This window comes from Artibeus jamaicensis, unplaced genomic scaffold (genome assembly GCF_021234435.1).
Source record: "Artibeus jamaicensis isolate MK-2021 breed Jamaican fruit bat unplaced genomic scaffold, CSHL_Jam_final contig_1832, whole genome shotgun sequence".
NCBI classification, from domain to species: Eukaryota; Metazoa; Chordata; class Mammalia; order Chiroptera; family Phyllostomidae; genus Artibeus; species Artibeus jamaicensis.
This window is the reverse complement of record NW_026521362.1, coordinates 2,523,707-2,545,907: the sequence shown is the minus strand read 5'-3', so window position 1 is coordinate 2,545,907 and position 22,201 is coordinate 2,523,707.

Here is a 22,201-nt window from a genome sequence, read left to right as displayed (position 1 = left end):
GGAAAGTATGATTGCCTAAGATTCAGTGGTGTTTTGGAGTGAACACAGCAATCACATACTTCTTAGGACAAAAAGAGTTCAGCACTACTGCCGAGTCTGAGAGCAGGGCAGCCTTGAAACTATTTCTCCCAATAAATGACCTACTTTACACAGCAGGGATCTCATTTATTATTTGGATGGTAACTGGTTCAGATGTTAGCCACCTGAAAATTGAACAAATATTGAGAGAGACATTTAGTCCTACTATTAGCATAGACAATTTTCTAATTTTTTCTCTCTACATATTTAAATTATACCAAAAATGCAATGAAACTCTGCTTTCCTGGAAAGAAACTTTGCCCTTTTGGACAGGAATTGAAGCAGTGTAGAAAGGCAGAAAAGGAACAGTGGTTTCTTAAAAATGTGAACTATACATTTGAACATATTGATAAGACAAGGCCTTTGGCTGATACTGTTTTACAATATCTATATATACAAGTTTTCTTACATATAAAAGACCCACTTTGATTTATATCCCATTTAACTTTTACAAATGACTCCACTCGCATAATCATCAGGGACAACTGGGAAACAAAAAAAGAGAGATGATGTTTAGATTACTGACAGCCATTAAAGTGTCTGACTATCACATTTATATCCCCCAGAATTCAGAAAATGAGAACAATCCGCTGAGACTTTATAGCTACTTGCCTGTGGGAGGAAGGGCCGCCCAAGGGATAAAGGCGGAATAGGGGGGGAGGTTTAGGTAATCCTTGGTAAGAACATTTGAAAAGATTAAAACCTTTGCTCTTTTAACCACTGATCTTTCTCAAATCCTAAACCAAATAGAGGGAGGCATGACCTCACTCTGATGTCTGACTTTCAGTAATCTATTTTCATTAGACATACACTCTATAGATACATAGAAATATAAAAATAAAATAATAATTTATATTGAGGAAATGTGATTAAATAAGCATTTTCTTTTAATATGTTGCCAAAATTAAAATTTTCTTTCTCTGATTCCAGTATATAGGTTGGTATATATATTTTAAATGGACTCACACAAATACTTTCAATTTCTATAAAAATTATTTTATCCAATGTTCCTTTTACATCCCTAGGTCTCCCACACACATGCACACAGGCCTGTACAAACACACACACACACACACACACACACACACACAGTGGTTTGGGAGAGAATCGATCCAGGGTTCTGTGTCTGTTACTCTGGGTAATTTCTTATGTCTTAGTGTTGCTGTCAATTCGAATCCATTAGCATTTATGAGGCAGAAACTCTATTTGTGTCTTGATTTTTCTTAGTATACTTTTCATTAATAATTGGGAAATATTACAGCAGTACTTTTAGTCAAACTAGCTAAGAGGGAATCATTTCTGCCAGGGATGTAGCAGTAGAGGCAATGCCATTTTTTATCAAAAAACCTTCCTGGAAGCTAGGTCATTGTATGCATTTTTATGAAATGTAGTGTTTTCTCCTGAAGATTAATGTGGTTATGTCTCTAACTAAAGAATTTATATGCAATAAACAAACTTGAATATTGATTTTAAAATGATGAACATCAATTTTATTAAATAAAACAAGTAACTTTATATAAACTTCAATGTACTATAAACTACATATTTTTTACCAAAGTGAACTTCTATTACATAGGATATGTAACTAGACTAATGTTATATTACTCTTGGTAGAACACTCATTACATTTATCTATTAATCATATTATGAGATTTAAAAATATTTTGCCATTTCAGGATTGAGATAGAATACTGATATATTTTTGATGATAAGTTCTCATTAAAATTCTGTCTAGTCCAGTCAGAACTGTTTACATTTCTTTATTTTTTTAAAGATTTTAATTTATTTATCTTTAGAGGGGAAGGGAAGGAGAGAGGGAGAAAAATATCAATGTATGGTTGCCTCTCATGCGTCCCCTGCTGGGAACTGGCCTGCAACCCAGGCATGTGCCCTGACTGGGAATCAAACCACAATCCTTTGGTTTGCAGGCCCGCACTCAATCCACTGAGCTAAACCAGCCAGGGCAGAACTGTTTATATTTTACATGTAAATTTTATTATTCATTGTGAACTTACATAATTTCAGCAGACTGATCTCATAGATTATACCACCTGCACTCAATGAATGTTATCACGAGGCTAAAGATCATTATTCTAATCCATTTTGACAATGTCAATTTTTAATTGTTTTATTTTTATTGCAGTTTACATGCAACATTATATCAATGTCCTTTTCTCCAGAACCTATAGATGTTAGCTCATATGACAAAAAGGATTTTGGAGCTGTATGAAGGTAAGAACTGGGAGAAAATGTTTGATTTTCCAAGTGGACACTAAATACAAGCGCTAGTGTCCAAGTGGGAGGCAGGGGTACATGTCACTAAAGAAACAGATGTGATGAGGAGAGCAGGTGATTGGAGGGAGGTCACCAGCAGCCAGAATGCTGGTTGTCTCTGGAAGCTGGAATAGGCAAAGAACAAAATCCCTCCTGGACTTGCAGTAGGGAACCATCTCTACTAACATGATAATTTTAACTCCATAGGACTCATGTTAGACCTCTGAACACTAGAACTATAAGAGAATAAAAAATCATTGTTATAATTTGTTGAAATACAGTTGGAAATTAATACAGTGACTAAACTAAGATCTAGCATTTCCTTATCCTTTAGTTCAGTTTTCAAAATCCTTTGTTGAGCAGGGTCAAATCCATGCATCTGCAACACGTGGGTGAACCAAGGTATTTCCTAAGAACTTGATATAAATCTCCTCAATCTCCACAATCTCTCTGTGTGATATTTGCTAGTTCCTTTTAGTCCTGTGGTGAGAAAGTGTGTGCTTTAGTTACTGGGCTCCACTGTATTCCAAAGATGTATATACTTATCTTAAGTTACACATTGACCTGGAGCAAAAGAAAAAAGCAAACGGGTGAGAAGTGTTGCCTCGTATTCTCGGAGCTCCAGCACCAGCAATGGGAGGGGAAGGTCGCCCTTCCCTGGGCTTTTGACAGCTACGTCTTTCTTGTTGCTAAGGCCATGGCCTCCGTAGGATTGCTTGAGAACTAGGACTACAGACAATGGAGAAAAATAAGATGAGAAATTATCTCATTCTTTCAGTGTTAGGAGTTCCATTAATGTTTTTCTTGAAACAGAACTAAAGGGGTGCCTTTAGAACTGTCATTGTATAAGTAGCCACTGCCAGATTTTAGGGTTTGTTGAGACCAGATGGGGTGGTGGGTAAACAGGTGGGGTATATGATGGGGAAATAAATAACAAACTATTTGCTAAGTCAGTGATACTTCAAATTCTGGTCTTCCTCCCTGACCTACTTGTTACTGTTTCTTTTTCAGAGTCCTCAAATTGCTGTTCTGTGCATTTTATCCACGTGTAACAGCTGCATTCAGTGAGAGACAGAGCAGAATGAGCTCTTTCTATGTGTATTTTCTCAAGTCTGAAATATACTCCACATACTTTAAATATATTTTATAAAGTGCTTATCTATTTTATTGGTTTTTATTAATTTCAGCTTCTACCTGTACTTACTCCCTTTTCTCAATGTGTTTTATTTATTTGGATTAACTCTTTTTTTTACAAAGTGTTTAAGTAAATATAAACTTATTTTTATCATTTTAGTTAAAGAAAATTTCCTCTTCATACAGATATTTTGGTGTTCACATCTCCTTTTTATTACCTGCTATAGATTCTTTCTTTGGTTACATGGTTATCTGCCGCAGCCTGCTGCAGCAAGGGTGGTCGTGAGGCTGAGCGAGGGACGAAACAAAGGAGAGCACCAAATGCTCTGCTGGCATAAGGCAAGTTTATTGCGCAGTCTTCAAGCTTAAATACAATCTTGAGTACATAGAGAACAAAGGGATAGCCTTCTGGCACGTAGCTCACTTCCTTGACCCATAAAGTTTATCTCCTCCCTTAGAGTCAGGACGTTCCGAAGCTAACATACTTTCCGGGTACATGATGCACAGACCAAGGATATGAGGTAATGGGTAAGGAAAGGCGGCTGGTTTCTCAAGGGGTCAGAAAGCAGTCACAACCCAGGACAGCCCCGAGGCCGGAAACCAGGCCCAGTCACCACGCCTGCGGTGCAGGACCCTATCCTCGACCCCTCACAGGCCTCCTGGGCTCCAACAGTTATCTATATGTGCTGTCTAATGCCAAATGGCTAAGAAATCTTGTTTACTTTAAAATATTTATTTCTAATTATATTTATTATTAGAGACACATATTATTGAATGTTTTCTTAATACCTAAGTAGATTTGAGGATCCAAATGGGTGATTTTGAATTGTGAGACGTGGATAATATCCATCTTGTTTTACTGTGAAAAGGTTGTATTGTGTTTAAAATTAGAATTTTAAAATCCCAGTTAAGTACGTAACTAATTTTCTCTCTTGGAACATGTTGAGTTCACAAAAGGCTCTGGAAAACTATACTGTTTTAATTGATATTTCTTTAATCTGTCACAAGTTTTTTTGAAATAATTCACAGTTTTCTGAGAGAGGATGAAGAATAGACAGAACTATCCAAATGCTTTATTGCATTCATAAAACCCCTGCATGAAGGTAGCAGAACTGTTAGTTCTGTTGTCTTATTCTCCAGCCAAATCTGTAGGAGTTCTCCTGGACTTGTTGCTGCATTTAGGTTGGTTGCTGCTTCTGGGTTTGGGGGTCAGGTGAACCCTTTAATTTCTCAGTCTATAAAGTCAAATCCAGGGTGAAAAAATGGAAGCACTGAAAAAATCATCCATTTTATGAAATTATTTATGATAAAAAGCATCTGTTAAATTATGTTTTGTTCATTAAATTAATTAATTTCCTTTAGGGAAATAAACATGTATTAATTGATTGCAGTTTATTTAAACTAATGTAACTTTAAGCATGCCTAATGTGTTCCAAGGAGAGACTACATATATGAGATTAAACTTTGGGTCACATTTACATTTTACAGTTTTCCTAGTTATTAAACATTTTATTCTTCTTAGATCATGTTTAAGAGCAAAGAGATTTTTTTCTAAAAAATGTTGAGTTTCTTCTATGTATTTTTTCCTGTTTATCACACTCTGGATGGGAGAACCAGATGAAAGCCCAATGGCAGTGTAAACATATTTTACAATATGAATTATATATACTTTGTTGTTGTAGTTGTTGTTGTTTTTCAAGTACAGTTATCTCCATTTTCCCACCAATACTCCCCTCATAGCACCTGTCCCCACCTCCCACCTTGCCCTCCTTTGGCTTTGTCCATGTGTCCTTTACACATGTTTCTTGATGTTCCTCTCCCACTCCTCTGGATATTGTCAGTTTGTTCTTTATTTCAGTGGTTCTGGTTATATTTTGTTTGCTTGTTCATTTTGTTGATTAGGTTCTACTTATATGTGAGATCATATGGTATTTGCCTTTCAATGGTTGGTTTTTTTCACTTAGCATAATGCTTTCCAAATTCATCCATGCTGTTGTGATGGGTAGGAGCTCCTTTTTTCTTTCTGCTGCATAGTATTCCATCTTGTAAATGTACCATAGTTTTTTGATTCACTCATTTATGCCTGGGCACTTAGGTTGCTTCCAGCTCTTGGCTATAGTAAATTGTGCTGCTATGAACATTGTGGTGAATAGGTTTTTTTGAAATGGTGTTTCGGGATTCTTTCAGTATATTCCCAGCAGTGAAATTGCCAGGTAGAAACTAAAAATTGCCGTTTTTAGTTTCTGAGGAAATCCCATGCTGTTTTCCAAGGTGGCTCCACCAGCCTGCATTCCCACCAACAGTGCACTAAGGTTCCCTTTTCTCCACAACCTCCCCAGCACTTGTTGTTTGTTGATTTGGTTATGATGGCCTTTCTGACTGGTGTGGTATCTCGCCGTGGTATTAATTTTCATCTCTTTGATGGTTAGCAATGCTGAGCAACCTTTCATATGTCTCTGGGCCCTTTGTATGTTCTTAATGTGAATAACATTTTCAAAATCAATACTGTTATTGTGTATTAAGGCTAAATAGAATTCATCAAGCATTCTGGTGTCAATGTTTGTAGCTAGAAAATAACATTCATTATCAGTTTATTCTGAAAACCTTTTAATGTCTTCTATTGTTAATGCATGAGGTTCTAACATTTTAATATGCCCCCAGGAAGCACCAGGTAGGAATCAAGGGCAAGTAGAAGTGTTTGGCATACAGTTGGCACTAAATAAATGTCATGCAGACATAACTCTGGATTAATTAAATGAAAGATTACATTGGTATCATCAAAAATAAGTTTAGAAGTAATAGTTCTCTCCTGCCTCTTGCTGCATCATTTTAGTCTTGATTGCTACTGAGAGGAAAATTTGAAATTATATGAGCTACAGCTGAGCTGTTACATGAATTACTCTGTCATTTCTCTACCACTGATTTAAAAATTAACTTTGAATAAATCAAGTCTATTTTCAGATAAGAAGAGTTAGAATTAGTTTGACCCAATTCATTTGGAAAATTCTTGCAAAAATATTTGGTGAAATCTTGCAAAAAACACATGTACTGTATAGTAAGTTAGCAGAAAGGTCTATTAAATTTTTAAATAATCAATTATTTTTTTCAGAAAATCAGTTGATAATTTGCTTATGTTCTGGATAAATAAGACCTAACCTTCCCTAAAGAACCCTAAGAACAGATATATGATTAAACATATAATTGCAATCAATGTGATAAGTACCAAAGTGGTGAAACAATGACTAGAGAGAGCTAGTCTCATTTCAAAGGGCATGACAAAAATGTTACAAACAAACTTTCCAACAGAAAATGGAGCATATAACTTTCTAGAAATTATGATGGGGAAGTAAATATGGAGGCTATCAATAGTATTTTGAAGAGATGTAACACATTTGGTGTATTACAAGTTGTTCGGTGTGTTCAGAGGGTTAGTCGTAAGAAACAAGCAGAGGAAGAAACAAGCATTGGCCATTTCTCAGAAAGCCTTGATTATATGCCATCTATATATTTATATCTATATTTATACCTATATCTATACCCATACCCACATCTATCTATATCTATAATCTACTTTAAAAATCCTCCTGTACCTTTATACAGATAATTCTCAAATATTTGTTTCTAGGCTTGGACTCTGTCTTGATTTTCAGATACGTATTTTCCAATGTTTTCTGAACATTACTCGGGAGCACTCCATCCCTCCATTGTTTTAAACACAGTATGTTCCAACTGGACCTCGTTCATTCAAATTTTCTCCCCTCCATCCTCTCACTCTTGCTTTTGCTCTCTTTTCTCAAACTCTTTCAAACCAGAAGCCAACCAACATGGCTGCAATAGCAAATATTAACAGTCTCTTGTCCTAAACATTTATGTGAATGTTTGTGTATATATTAGAAACATATTCTTTTTTTTGTTTTAGGTGTCCAGACTTTCAAAAATTACTTTTCCACATGCTTTTGGCAAAATGCTGGGTTGGTAAATTTGTGAGAGAAAAACAATAAGGAGATTAGAGTTATAACACTTTGGCTCAGGCAAGCACTTTACCTCGAGCAAAGAGAAGATATAATCTAGGTAATGAGTTTAAAACTTTGAGAAGGGAAACTATCCTTTCAAAATAGCTTGAGTAGACAGTCACAAATCTATGTTTCCACATATCCAAGTGTTACTCCTTCTTTGACCACACCAGCAAGCTTCTGAAAAAAGAAAGAAAAAGAGAAATGACAAGCATGCACACTCAAATAAGAGGGCAGAGAAGAAATCAGGAACACTTGCAAGAGAAGTGCAGAGTCATTCTGAGTTACAACTGATTTGGAGCAATTTCAGGAATGTTCAGACATATCATGAACCACAAGAGTGTTGAAGTTCTGTTTATATTGAATGTAGACAGTGATTATAAATACTCATCTTCTGACCTAAAGGTTTAGTCATAAAACTTTGTCATCAGATAGATTTGAGAGAAGAAAATGTGCCTTGTGTCTGATAATCTGTGTTGAAAGAAAAATAGACTTTTTTGCCATGTCTTGTGTCAGAGTCAACATTTTAATACTTGCATTTTCAGAATATAGTGTATTAAATATTTGTTGGAAAAATAACTTTATAAGAAAAGTTGATTTTTTCAAATATATTTTGAATACATGAATATAATTACATCAAAACTATTTTAAAATATTAAAATTGAAACAATACACATATAAGAAGTTGGTTTTTGTTGTATATCTTGCAAATTTCTGACTAAATTCATTTATAAAATGAAACTAAATGTTTTTAATTTTTTTATCTATCCCACTTACTCCATAAAATATTTAATATTTATTGGAATACTTTTTACAAACTAAGCATCCATTAGAAAGTTCTGCATGTAACAGATGCTTTATGTTACAGAATGATAATTTTATAAAGTAAGCAAGTGATTTCTCAATATTCAGTTTTCCTGTAGGTTTTGGTTTTTTATGAAGCAACAATATTGTTTCTTTTATATGAGTATCGATTTTTCTTCGTGCTACATTTAATCTGACCTGAGTAACAAACAAATCTTTATTTTTGATTGTGCTAATTTTGGTTCCCAGCCTTTATTAAATGAACCACGAACATAATTTACTTTTCTTTCCATTAAATCATTTCTATCTAGGTCATGACGTTTGTGGTCACCAAAACCACAGCAATGTTGTACTTCTGAGATTTGCTCATCATCTTACATAAACTGTATCCATTTAGACTATTATTAGGTGAAGAATTACTTTTCTTCAATCTTCCCTCTAATATTCTTTGTGTATATATATAAAGATGGATGAGGCTTAAATGTATATTTATTTGGCTGGCTCATTTTATTATTTTGTAGTTATACTATCTCTTCAAGTGCAACTTTTAGATTTATAGTATTGATCTTACATTGTTATTTTGATAGTTAAAAAGACACATTTTAACATTTAGCTAGAGAACACTAGGTTTAGCCTTAATGTATTTAGAAGAGCTATGTCTCTATCTATTTATATATGGCAAAATTAAAGTTATGTAATATTTTCACACACCTTAAATATTTTATCTTTTAAGAATCACCTTATTTTAAAATAATAATGACATGCTATTATTATTGCTGTGTTGACAAAAAGCAAAATAAGGCACAAGAAGGCTAAGTGCCTTGCTTAGGAATACATAATAAATAAGTAAGAGGCAGAGTCAAAATCTTAACAGTGAAGTGCACTGTTAAGAAAACTGGAAGAAATGTACAGATTAGTAGAAAGCTAGGCTGTGTGGAACTTTTGAAAACTACAGCAACTAGTCATTGCCCTCTGGGAGAGAGACAGCAATGCACTAAGCTGAAAATTTTTGCCACACTACATCATTGTCCCTGGATATATGTTTTTCTTGAGAAGCTAGCTATCTGGACTTCTGTGTGAGATATCCTGGTTGTGAATTATTGGTTAAAATACTGTGAAGACCTATGTGAAATAAATGCACTTCCTTGTGGTCCAGATCTTTACCCAGAAATTATATATATATATATATATATATATATATATATATATATATTCTGAGAAATATTTTATATAGAATAAGAATGTTATGCAGTTAGAAGCACAGATCAGGTTTCTAAAAACTCAGCAGGCAGATTGTAGGGGCGGCTTCCCAGAATGGGCAACACTGAGCTGAATTTAGGGAATGAAGAATAATTAACTGGAGGAAAAAAATGCACACAGAACTGCAATTGTAAAACCAAAGAAATAAGAGAAATCGCGATATTTAAACTGGTAAAACTTGTAGACTTAAAACTTGGGAGATGTAGTTGGCAACAGCAGGAGATTAGAATTAACAAAGGCATCTGTTTTGCGTTCTATGGAAGTCAGGCCTCAGCATAGCCCTGTGTTGAAGGAGTTGCCTTACAGGTTTCCTGTTTTCACAAGATGCTGTATTCTATGTCCCTCAGACCGGACCTTGAGCCTGTCAACCTGGACATCTGAACAAAGGAGCCCAATTTATGTAATTGAAGACTAATTTGCATAATGTAGCTTTTCTGGGACATTAATAATATACCTCATCTCCTTGATGGAAACATTCAGTTACCAACTATGACCACACAGATTTGCAGCAGGTGTTTGAATGAATTGGTCACAGATAGAAACTCTGAGCCTGAAAATGAAGAGCATAGAAGGAAGACTGTGAATGTGCATATAATGAAATTATTATGTTTCCAAGGTAAAAAATGTATGTAATAAGCCAAAAAAGTATTTTCTACCATCTAATAGTCCTGAAAAACTAGAGATGTCATTTACTTTACATAACTGATATATTTATGGAATCTTTACAGCTAATTAAAATTTTATTAAATTATTAGGAATAGACTTGAATTGGCACTGTAATATTTATGAATGAATTCATTTATAAAATAACTCCATTTGAAATTCCAACCATCAATCTTTATTGGTTTAATTAGTTTGGATTAATTAGTTAATTAGTATGCAATTACTAGGTGGACTTAAAGAAAAATATGCATACTTTATTTAAGAACTAAATTGTAATTGGACAACAATAAAAAATTTAAAAAGAATTAAACTATGTGGTGTTGACTTATATAATTATTTTTCTAATGCACAAAATAGTAACACTTTGGAGATAACTGGTGTTCATGAGGGACCTACAAAATTATTTCTTTGTTATAATAAATTAATTTTAAAAAATCACTACAAGGGATTATTCTAATTTACAAAGGAGGTAATAGAGGTTTAGGAAAAGTAAGTAATAGACCCAGTATTAAATGATAAAACCTATATATCCATATAGGTCTGAATTAAAGATAATTTTTTTTGCATATCATTCGGTAGAGAATGCCATTGGTAGAAATACAAAAACAATGGTGGGGGGATTGAATGTGGGAGGTGGAGAGTAGGTAGGGCAGGGGAGAGTAATGCAGAAAAAATGGGGACAACTGTAATTGAACAACAATAAAAAGAAATAGTTATTTGTGTCTTTTAAAAAGATATACTTCTTAAAGATGGTTTTTCAACTTTTGAAATTATTTATCTTTACCTTGACTTACTCAGGACACAGAGCTGAACTCTTTCTCCCAACTCTGAACACTGAGCCAACACCATACCTAGCCATAGTTGGTAATGTTACGTGAGGTCTAAGAGCTGTAGGTTTAACAACTGCTATTTTTACTAGAAATATGTTAAAAGTTATCACATAGCTCACTTCTAATGCAATGAACAACTCTGGCTCTACTTCATAGTTATGATGATAACTTCATAGACTCTTGACAAGGCTTCACACCAGTGCATTTATGTCAGTATCACTGAAAAAAGAAGTCATCAGAATTTTTAAAGTTGTCTAGATGATTTAATATATTTGTGAGAATTAGGATGTGCTACTTTTAAATTGAGTCTGAATAATGCTTAAATTTTACATGACATGATAATGTAGACAACTTGCAATGATTTTTTCTTAATTTTTTGGTCATTTATTGTGTTGGCAATAGTATTGCAAGTCGATGGCAATTTTCATTTGTAATAATCTATTGGGCTAGTAGATTCCTCTGAAGTGGAAAATGTTTCCCATTGTGTTACTAATCCATCCAGTGTGTGACTTTTAAAATGATATGGCATGAAATTTTGCCATATTAAAGCTAATTAAGGAAAAGACGCTTCATTTTATTGTGATGTAAAGACAAAAATATCAAGTATTCAGATGATAAATGCAAATAACTAAAATATTTTCTGTCTCTTATTTAAAATATATATGCATTTGACGTGAAAATGTATTTTATCATGTGATTTGTTATTTCAAAAATATTTATTTTAATGAGTGATACATTGCTAAAAATGAATATGTACTTACAAACAAAGAATTAAAATAGTAAGGTGTAGAAAGCAACCTCATTTTCCCTCTGCAGGAAAAATAATATTTTTGAGTGAATATACACAAATGAATTAGGGAACAAACATAACTGAATTTTAAAAATGGCCATATCAGATGCACAATAAATGAAGCTATATAATGTTTGGAATAAGAATATGAGAGAATAAAAAACAAAACAGAAATCTTGAAATCTTGTAGTTTGTGAACTTTCTATAAGCACAGATAAAGCATAGTTGGAGTTTACATTATAAATCATTTTATCTTTATGCATTTAAAAATTTTCTGAATAGAGTTTAACTGCAACTTGTGATATACTGTATACTTTCTATGTAGTTTATTATTAATAGTGTTCCAACATGCATTATATAAGAAGTAGAATTTATAGCTTAATAATTTATAATATATGCTATAATAATATACCAGGGTCCAAAAATTCAATCTTTATTATTTTTTCACTATATAAAATCCAATACCTACCAGTAGCACTTCTGATTTGCTGAGTAAATTTTGTAAAAATAATATCATTATCAAATACTATTACCTCAGTATCACACATTACTAATTTATTTCTCCTTGAATTATGTTCTATATGTTCATTTGTTCACCGTAGTTGGTTAAAATGTTTACAATAGAAATAAGTCAAAAGAATCAATTATTTTATTTATAACAATGATAACACTTCAGAGAAATCAATTAATATTCTATACTAAATTTACTTTAATATATTGACAATAAGAAGAGACATCATCATGATGACAAAATAAGAGTTTTCTATAATTTTTCCCTCAAAGAACATGGATTTAGACAGTCACCTACAAACAAAAGAGCCTTTTTGAAAGTTTAGGAATCTGGTAAAAAAGTTTCTAGCAAGCCATTGCATAAAAAAAGAAAACAACTTAGGTTGGAAACAGTGAAGAAGGTAAAAGGAACAGTTTCACTTTACCTGTCATCCCTCCCCCACAGAGACACAGCCAAGAGCCCAGAGAGACCTTCTTGGCCTTGACTTCTTTCATAGGAAGACATGAGAGAGTATGAATGAGTGCCCCACTTTCCCAAGTGTGTGGGCCACTGCGAAGGAAACAGTTCTTTTTTGCCCCATCTAACATACAGATTCAACTTAATGCAGATGTGCTACTATGTCTGGGAGGGAAGTGAGAAGCAGCTGAGAGAACAGCAGATAGGGCTCTTGAAAGAAAGACATCAAAGGAATGTAGATACTAATATTTGAATCAATAACTCCATCAGGAAGCTTGCCCACAAGCCACCAGGACCCTCATCCACAGATCCTCCCAAGTGGACCTTGAGCACCCCCAACACGCCATGTGCTTCACATATATAGCCTGCAACCCCAAAACCAGTTTCCTGTGTGCGTTCTTAACAGCAGTGCCAAAGAGTCCTTATGAAACTCTTTGCATGTGCTAGTGAGCATATGCAAAAAGTTGACCTAAATCTGAGGGATTAGGAGAAACTACATAAACTTCAACATTCAGCAAGACCTTAAGGAAAACAAAGGGAGGCAATCAGTACCCAGGATGGGTGTGCCGGATTGAGAGAAAGCACATGATTTTAAGAAATTCCCCCAAAGAGGGAACAAGAATGTGAAGCAGGAGTATCCATAGAAAAGATCTGAAAAGCTTCAGTATTCCTGACTAGACTAATGGAAAGTGTTTCTCACAAAGCCAGTCAGCAAGAACTAAAGGAAGGAAAAATATCAGTGAAAGACTTTAAGGAAGATGATACTCTCAAAGCTACACAATAATTTTCTGCTAATTAGACCACAAAGAAATGAAGTTTTGCAATTTTCCCAAATAATTCAAAATAGTTGTTTTCAGGAATTTCAGTGAACTATAAAACAAAGGCAGTCAATAAAATTAGGAAAATAATACATAAATGACATTAAGTTTAACAGAAAAAAGGAAATAAAAAAAAACAACCAAACAAAAGTTCTGAAGTTAAACAATGAATGAAGTGAAAAATGCAGTACCGAGCATAAACAACAGACTTGATCAAACAGTAGAAAGAATCTGTGACGTCGAAGGCAGGTCCTTTGAAACAATTCAGTCATAGGAAAACAAAGGAGAGTGAATGAATAACGAATTAAGAAAATTGAGGGTGGGAGGTGGGGGTGAGTGGGGTGGGGGAATGTGGTGTAGGAAAATGAAGACAACTGCACTTGAACAACAATTAAAAAGAAAAAGAAAAAGACAGAAAATCCATCTGAAATACAGGATACCTTTAAGAGAAAAAAAATGTATACCTTACTGGCATCCCAGAAGAAGAAGAGAATAAGAAAGGATAAGAAAACTTATTTCATGAAATAATGGTTTAAAGTTTCTCAAATTTGGGGAGATATTTGGTCACCTAAGGTCGTGAAGCCTATAGATCCATAGATAAATTCAAATCCAAGAGATACCCTCCAATACATATTATAATAAAATGGTCTAAAATCAAAGACAACAGAAAAATGTAAAAGCAGCAAGAGGAAAAGATTACTCACAAACAAGAGAGGCCCCATAGGACTATCTGGATGTCTCATCAGAAACTTGTAGTCCAAGAGTGGGGGGGGGGGTGATGTGTTTAAAGTGATAAAAAGAAGAAAACAAAACATTGCCAACAAGAATAATTTACTCAGCAGAGTTGTCCTCCAGAAATGAAGGACATATGGAGCCCCCCAAACAAACTACCAAACTGAGGAAGTCTCTCACCAGTACACCCAGCCTACAAAAAATCCTGAAAGTAGTTATTGAGTTCAAATTAGTAAAATATATATTATGCACTGGTGAAGTTAAGTATGTAATTAAGTGGTGAATACTCTAATACTGTGATAGGGTGGTGTGTTACCTCAATTATTAAGGTTGCAAGACCAAAGTATTAAAAATAACTATTTTTACAATAGTTTGTTAATGTATACACAATAATAAGGTATAAATTGTGACATCAAAAACACAAAATGTTGAGGGAAGAGTAAATGGGTAATGCTTTTGTATGTGATCAAAATTAAGTTCTTATTGGCATAAAATGTACTATAAGATTTTTTATGTAAGCTTCATGGTAACCAAAAAACAAAACCAACCATAGATACACAAACAATAAAGAAAAGGGAATCAAAGCACACCTCTACAAAAAATTATCAGCTCACGAAGGAAGATAGCAAAAGAGGAAGAAAGGAACAAGTGAACTACACCCCCCCCAGAAATCAATTAATAATCTGGCATTAGTAAGTAATTACCTATCAATAATCACTTTAAATGAAAATAAATTACATTCTTCAGTCTAATTCTAAGGCTAGAGTGATTGGATTAAAAAAAACACAAGATACTCACTTCAGCTTTAAGAACACACAGAAGCTTAAAGTAAATTGATTAAAAGAGGTATTTCACGTGAATGGAAAGCTAAAGAAAACAGGGGTAGCTATACTTATGTCACACAAAATAAATTTGAAGTCAGAAGTATAACAAGAGGCAAAGAAGCTCATTATGTAATGGTATAGGTGTTAATTCATTAAGAGGATATAACAGTTGTGAATGTATATTCACAGCATTAAATGTCCAGTAAATACCAACAGATTTGAAGGGAGAAATAGAAAACAATACAATAACAGTAAGTGTTTTATGAAAAGGCTGTCCTTTCATGAGAAGCGGTCCTTAAATGCTAGAACCCATGAGCCAGAGAATGACACAGACAAGTTCAACTTGTTAGTTTATAGAGTTTTAATAGAAAATTTACTCTCAGAAAGCTTTTCTTGGAGGCAGCAGAGTGAAATGAATGCATGCATTGTTCACCCTTCAGACCATCTTCCATATATTCCTCCAAGAAATGGACCTACATATTCTGAGAGGAATACTGGAAGGATTGAGGGGGACTAAGCAGCCATATAATGGGAGCTCTGCACCAGTACATTAAGCATTGAGTGCGCCTTGCCGCAGAAGAAAGATTAAAGGTGGTTTGTGATGAACCCAAAGCCACTGTGCACATTCCAGAGTCCCTCTTGTGAATAAAGGGGAGCAGGACAAGGGTTCGGGTGAATTACTTTTAAATGCAGTCAATAAAGAAAAACCTGACAGTGACCAGAGGGAGCGGGGAGGAGGATAACGTGAGAAAGATGGGGGAGAGGGAAGCAAAGGAACACAAACAGAGGACATACGGGCACAGGGAATTGGGAGGGGATTGACAGTAGGAGTGGTGGGTGGGATGGGGGTGAGCAATGGGGAAAAGGAGGGAAAACTGTAGCTGAACAATAATAAAACAACTGAAAAAAAACAACACGTCACCTTTTATAATTACAAACAAATCAATAAATAAAATGGAGTCAACTTTTTAAGATGAAGTCAGCCTATCTGCATAGTGAGGTACTTCAGTGCCCCCGTTTCAACAGATCATTAAGGTAGACAGAATCAGTAAGAAAACTTTGGACTTGAACTACACTTTAAATCAGATGGACCAAACAGATACATACAGAACATTCCAGATGAAAAATTAATGTTATGTATCATTTCTTTTATCCAGAATTCTAGAAATAAAGATGGTTTTGACTACATGGCACCCAATATTAAGTATTGCTCAATAAAGGTAGTCAACAAAATGTCAAGAAAACAGCTCCTGTGTATGTATTCACCAGGAACGTTCCTGAGCTTGGAACAATTAAGTGTATTAATTGTTGCAGCTAGGGACAATACCCGCCATGGGGAAGCATAGATATTTCAATTTTTGTTACACAAACATTTTATAGGGCATAGGAAATGTTAAGTAGTTTGGGGAGTGTGTGAGGAAACAAAGGTTTGTTTTAGATTGAGTGTTGTCATAAACCAGGGGCAGTTCTATGATTCGGCATCTCAACAAATCTTACCTATAGGGAAGGGAAACTAGAAATAAAGTTGTCATCTCTCATTTTAACTGAGATGGAAATGTTTGGTTTCTTGTAGGTGGTACAGTGAACTTGATTTTGTATGTGCTTAGACAAAACTGTAAAATGACCTTGCTTTGTCTCATCTGACGATAGTTTCAGAGTATCTTTATCTGAGTTTGCCATACTGCAAAACTGTTTATGTCCAAATGAAGAACAAAATGGCCAGCTTGCAATAACACTGACATTTAGCTGTGAAACCAAGTCATTGCGAGACACCAGACTCTAATTTTATCCTTCTCATAAAGGACAAGCCTTCATTTTCTTCACACCATGATGTGAGAACAGCTAGGAAGGGTCATGTCACCTGCCTCCACAAGTTGCCACTGTAGTTTCTGTAAGTTGGTCTCAAGTCCTCAGAAACAGGCAAAGCTATCACACTGGTTTCTAGCACTTTATCTACTATACTGAGTTATTTGCTTTCTGTTCTTTGGTAGTCATTTTTTTAAAATAAAGTCAATTTTTATCTTTTCACTTTGTAAGCAATATATTTTAATTGTGAAATATCTAGAAAAGTTAAACAATGCATAATAAAAACATCACTAATTCCATCATAAAGAGAATTGTTCATGTTCTGCTATGCATAGTAATTCAAAAATTGCTGGTGTCCCAACTATGGAAATTGTAAATTTTGATGCCCTAGAAAAAAATTTCTGTTCCCGATGACATGGTAGACCAGTTGCTTTCTTTATTGTATGCGTGTATGTCTGTGTGCATGAAGTTTTCTTTCAAAGTATAGCTTGTAGAGTTGAGTAAATTTTCACCAAATCAACACACTCATGTAATCACCATCGGTCTCCTCCCAGCTCCTGCTTTACAATCTTTGAGCCCATCCACCGAGATAATTCTAGTCTAACTTCTAATGTAAGACTTGTCTTTCCTGCTTTCAATTCTGTATAAATGTATTGTCTACGAATAATGGCTACTTTGTTTTTAATGGGCCAATTATTAAACTTTTATTTATATTTTTCTTTTGTGGGGTGATGAAAAGGACCTCTGGTTCAATGTTAGATAGAACCGATGATGACAGGCAGCCTTGTCTTGTTCTTAATTTCAGAGGAGGGGAGAATGTTTTTAGTTGTCCCCCATTGACTACAATGCTAATTGTGTTTCCATCTGCCTTGTTTCCTTTCTGACTTAACGACTTCCTTAAACATGCTCACTCATGTCAGTCTTCTAGGGATAATTTCTTCCAGTCTTTATTTGTCTGTACTTTGTCTTCAGGATATTTTTGATGAATATAGAAATAGTTTGTCAGCTATGTATTCATTGCTTTGAAGATGTCATTCCTATTTCCCTGTTATCTGTTCAAAACTTTCTCTTTTAGTTGGTTTCTTCTTTTGTCGTTTCTTTATTTTGGTTGCAGACTTGATTTTCTTGGTGCTTATCCTGCTTAAAGTTCATAGCAATATTTGAAGCTGTGACTTGATGTTTCTATCAGCTTCAGAATATATATATATATATATATATATATATATATATATGTAATTTTTTTTTATTTTTTATTGTTGTTCATTTACAAATGTCTTCATTTTCCCACCACAGCTTTTCCCTACCCCACCTACCCCCCACCTCCAACCCTCAATCCTGCTCTATTTTGGCTTTGTCCATGGGCCCTTTATACATGTTCCTTGACCACCCTTCCCTTTTTTTCCTCTTTTATTTCCCTCCTCCCTCTCTTCTGGTTACTGTCATTTTGCTCTTTATTTCAATGTCTCTGGTTATATTTTGCTTACTTATTTGTTTTGTAGATTAGTTCCACTTACAGGTGAGATCTTATGGTATTTGTCCCTCACCACCTGGCCTATTTCACTCAGCATAATGCTTTCCAGTTCCATCCATGTTGTTGCAAAGGGTAGTAGCTCCTTCTTTCTTTCTGCTGCATTGTATTCCATTGTGTAAATGTACCATAGTTTTTGATCCACTCATTTACTGTTGGGCACTTAGAAAAAAACATAAAATGTATATTCTAAAAAAATATAAGTGCCCCTTAGTTTTAGAATATACATTTTATTTCCTTCCTATTTTTTGCTTCATTTTTGTTACTTTCTCCTTCAGTGTAGGTGGTTGTCTATGACCTATCTTAGTTTAGCTATATATTCTTACTACTGCAGAATCTATAATTAAATCTGTTTTAATTTTAATTTCTATACTTTTAAGTTCTAGAATATCCATTTCATTTTTACAATTTTCATTTTTGCTTATGTTCTTCATCTTCACATTTCCTTTCTTGAATATTAATCACAATTATTTAGTTCTCATTTTTGTTAACTCCAGTAACTTGAGTGTCCACTTCAGTCTCTTTCTACGTCTGGTTATTCTCCAACATATTGGTCAATTCTTGTATTTTCGCATACTTGGCTATTTTTAAATTATAGACCTTGTGTATTTAAAAGCATGTAGAGAGTATTTGAAACTCCAATGGTGTTTATCTTCCTCCATAGACTACTTTGTTTTGTCAGCTGTTAGGGTCGGTCTCATTATTCTAACACGTTACAAAGTGAGCTGACTGGTAAACCCATGAATCTCGCCAGGGCCCACCTTCCAATGTCTGAGTTAGAGTTTGCTGCTCTCCCCCACTAACTACCAGTGCAGCCTGAACTTTTGCTTTTTTCTTTGGTTTCACAGGTTTTTAGTAACATTTTAAATCAATGCATGTCTTGAAAAAATGGAGTCCCAATATAGACTAGCTCACCTATACGGGCTACTTGTCTATTTTAAATTGTATATCTGCGAAACAGACAAAATGCTTTAGACAGAAAGTATTGTCTAAAGACAATACCTTAGGAATGAAAGGAAAATAAAGACATCCTCATATTAAAAAATCATTTGTCTCTAGCCAATATTTCCTGAAAGAATGACTACAAGACTTCCTCAAACAGACATGAAATGATGAAAAGAGAAATCTTGAAAGACAAAATGACATGCTTCACACAATTGCATGTGGCTCTTCTGGCATGTCTTCAATTCATTAACAATATTTTCCTTCAAAGCTCTGATATCCAGCCATTCTTAGGTAACATTATTTATTTTGCTATGTATTTGTATGTATATTAATTAGCAAAGCTAAATAGTGAACTTGAGAGATGACCCTTTCATGACTTCAATGAGGTAAGGTGAGATGCTGAAAATTAGTTTCAATTACTGTAAGCTTTGAAAAACTGAAGAGTCTTTCAGCAATTTGACAAAACTTAATGTTTACTAATGCTTTTAAATGTAAGTTGAATGATAAGAGGAAAACATTTGGATTAATTTTTATTTATGTATTTATTTATTTTTATGTTTTTAAGTTTTATTCACTTATTTGTAGAGAGGGGAAGGGAGTGAGAAAGAGGAAAATATCAGTGTGTAGTTGCCTCTCATGCGCCCCCTACTGGGGACCTGGCCCACAACCCAGGCATGTGCCCTGACTGGAAATCAACCAGAGACCCTGTGGTTCCCAGGCCAGTACTCAATCCACTGAGCCATAGCAGCCAAGCCTGGATGAAATTTTAGAAGAAAAATGCCAGGCACTTTGAGTCTTGTATGGAACAGTGTTCTCTAAAGTATAAATGTCGTCCTGAGCAGTGTCAGGTTGAGTGTTGTCCTGCAAAGTAAAAGGTGACTGATTTGTTTCCCAGTCAGGGCACATGGCAGGGTTGCAGGCTTAGTCCCCAGTTGGGGTGTGTATGAGAGGAAACCAGTCAATGTTTCTGTCCGACTCTGTCTCACTCCCTTCCTCTCTCTCTAAAAATGAATAAATAAAATCTTTAAAAATGTTGCACAAATGGAAGTTAATATTTGAAACCATATATAAATCTTTGGCAAAAAATATACCTCTTTGATGAAAAAGATGGAGGGAATAAATGTTAAAATATTCTTAGTATGACTTCAGATTTACAACATGAACATTGTAATCCTTTCCCCATGATTTTCCTGTTCAGGATCCCCTTGCAATACTCATCAAGAATTACCCAACATTTTCTCTAGTATCTCGTGAGTGCTTGCTCATTTTCAAGGCTCCTCCCAGAAGGAGGCTAATAGAGAAATTCTCAGCCTTTAGATATAGACTGAATATGTTGAGTTGTAAATAATATAAAAAATACTTGTACTGTGTATGGGCCCATGGAAGAGAAATTTTAAGATTTGTGAAAACACAGCTTCCCTTTCAACTCATTCAATTTTAAACTTGACATACTATCATGTGTTGTACCCTTTTTACATTCTCTGACAATTTTTATGTAAATCCTTTGTACTTTTTAAAAATTCCTCTTTTAAGAAAATAACAGCATAATGTGATTAGAACTCTAATTAATGTCTATGATCCTGGAGCCAAAAGGTATGTTTTCTGTAACAGGAATATTGCACCTTGGTTTTCTTTGCACTATGGATTGTATTATCCTGTTTCCCTCTCTACCTGGACTGTCTCTACTTGAAATTACAAATAGACATTTTTTTCCTCTAGTTTCAGTGATCATCACAGACCTGACCTTTCAGACTAGGGCCACATTAGAGCCATTATGTTGGTGACAAGAGAACAAAAAATGACCTGTCATGCTGAGATTACGAGAACATTGGTACTTGGTAAACTGTGCTTTTTACAGAGCAATATCCCCAGGTATAAGTAAAGAAAATTGTTCCCTAAGTACAGTCTAAAAGATTTATTGGTGGTTTAGATATTTCAAAATATATGATACCCAGGTAGAATAGATGAGTTCCCATTGAGGACTACATGGGGCTTTTTCCAAGAATATCTGCTTGAGCAAAAGTGCATTTAAATAAAACCTAAAATAATGAAAATAATGCAAAGCAAAAAGATTAAAGCTGACAGAACAAATTCAATCTTGTTCATAACTTCCCCCAAAGAGAAGATTTTGATTTTACTGTTGTGATATTTCACAGATAATCGAAGAAAGCAGTAAAAAGCACTACATGAAAATCTTCATACAACACCTAGATTGTCCAGCCAGGTTGATCGCACACGCATCCCAGCTTAGGCGCATGTTTCTTGCATGTGCACAGAGCCTGGCTGGGGACAAACTAGGCCAGACTAATTAAATAATGGCTGAAAAAATTTAGTGAGCTACAAAGACTAATCGTGAATTTTAGGATGTACATTGTAAAAAGAGAACCAACATACTAAATGACCTTTAAGTGAATATTTCATTTTATCTGCATATTTCAAAACATATTTTATAAACTTATAAAAATCCTCTCTTTTATCTCTTTAATATAATCTTTACATGCACATGTATATATTTATAATAACTAAAGGATATAGAATTCTATTTTTAGTTCATACATACTTATTAGTTCCTTTTATGGAATAAATTTAATAGCAAACCAAAAGGGCAATTTTTGTTACTTCCCTGAGAATCATAACATGATAGTTCAAATTATTTTAATATATCTGGTATAAAAATTTATTATAGCTTGCCAGAAGCAATATTATTTTTGAAATGCTCTATGAAAGTGCCAGGT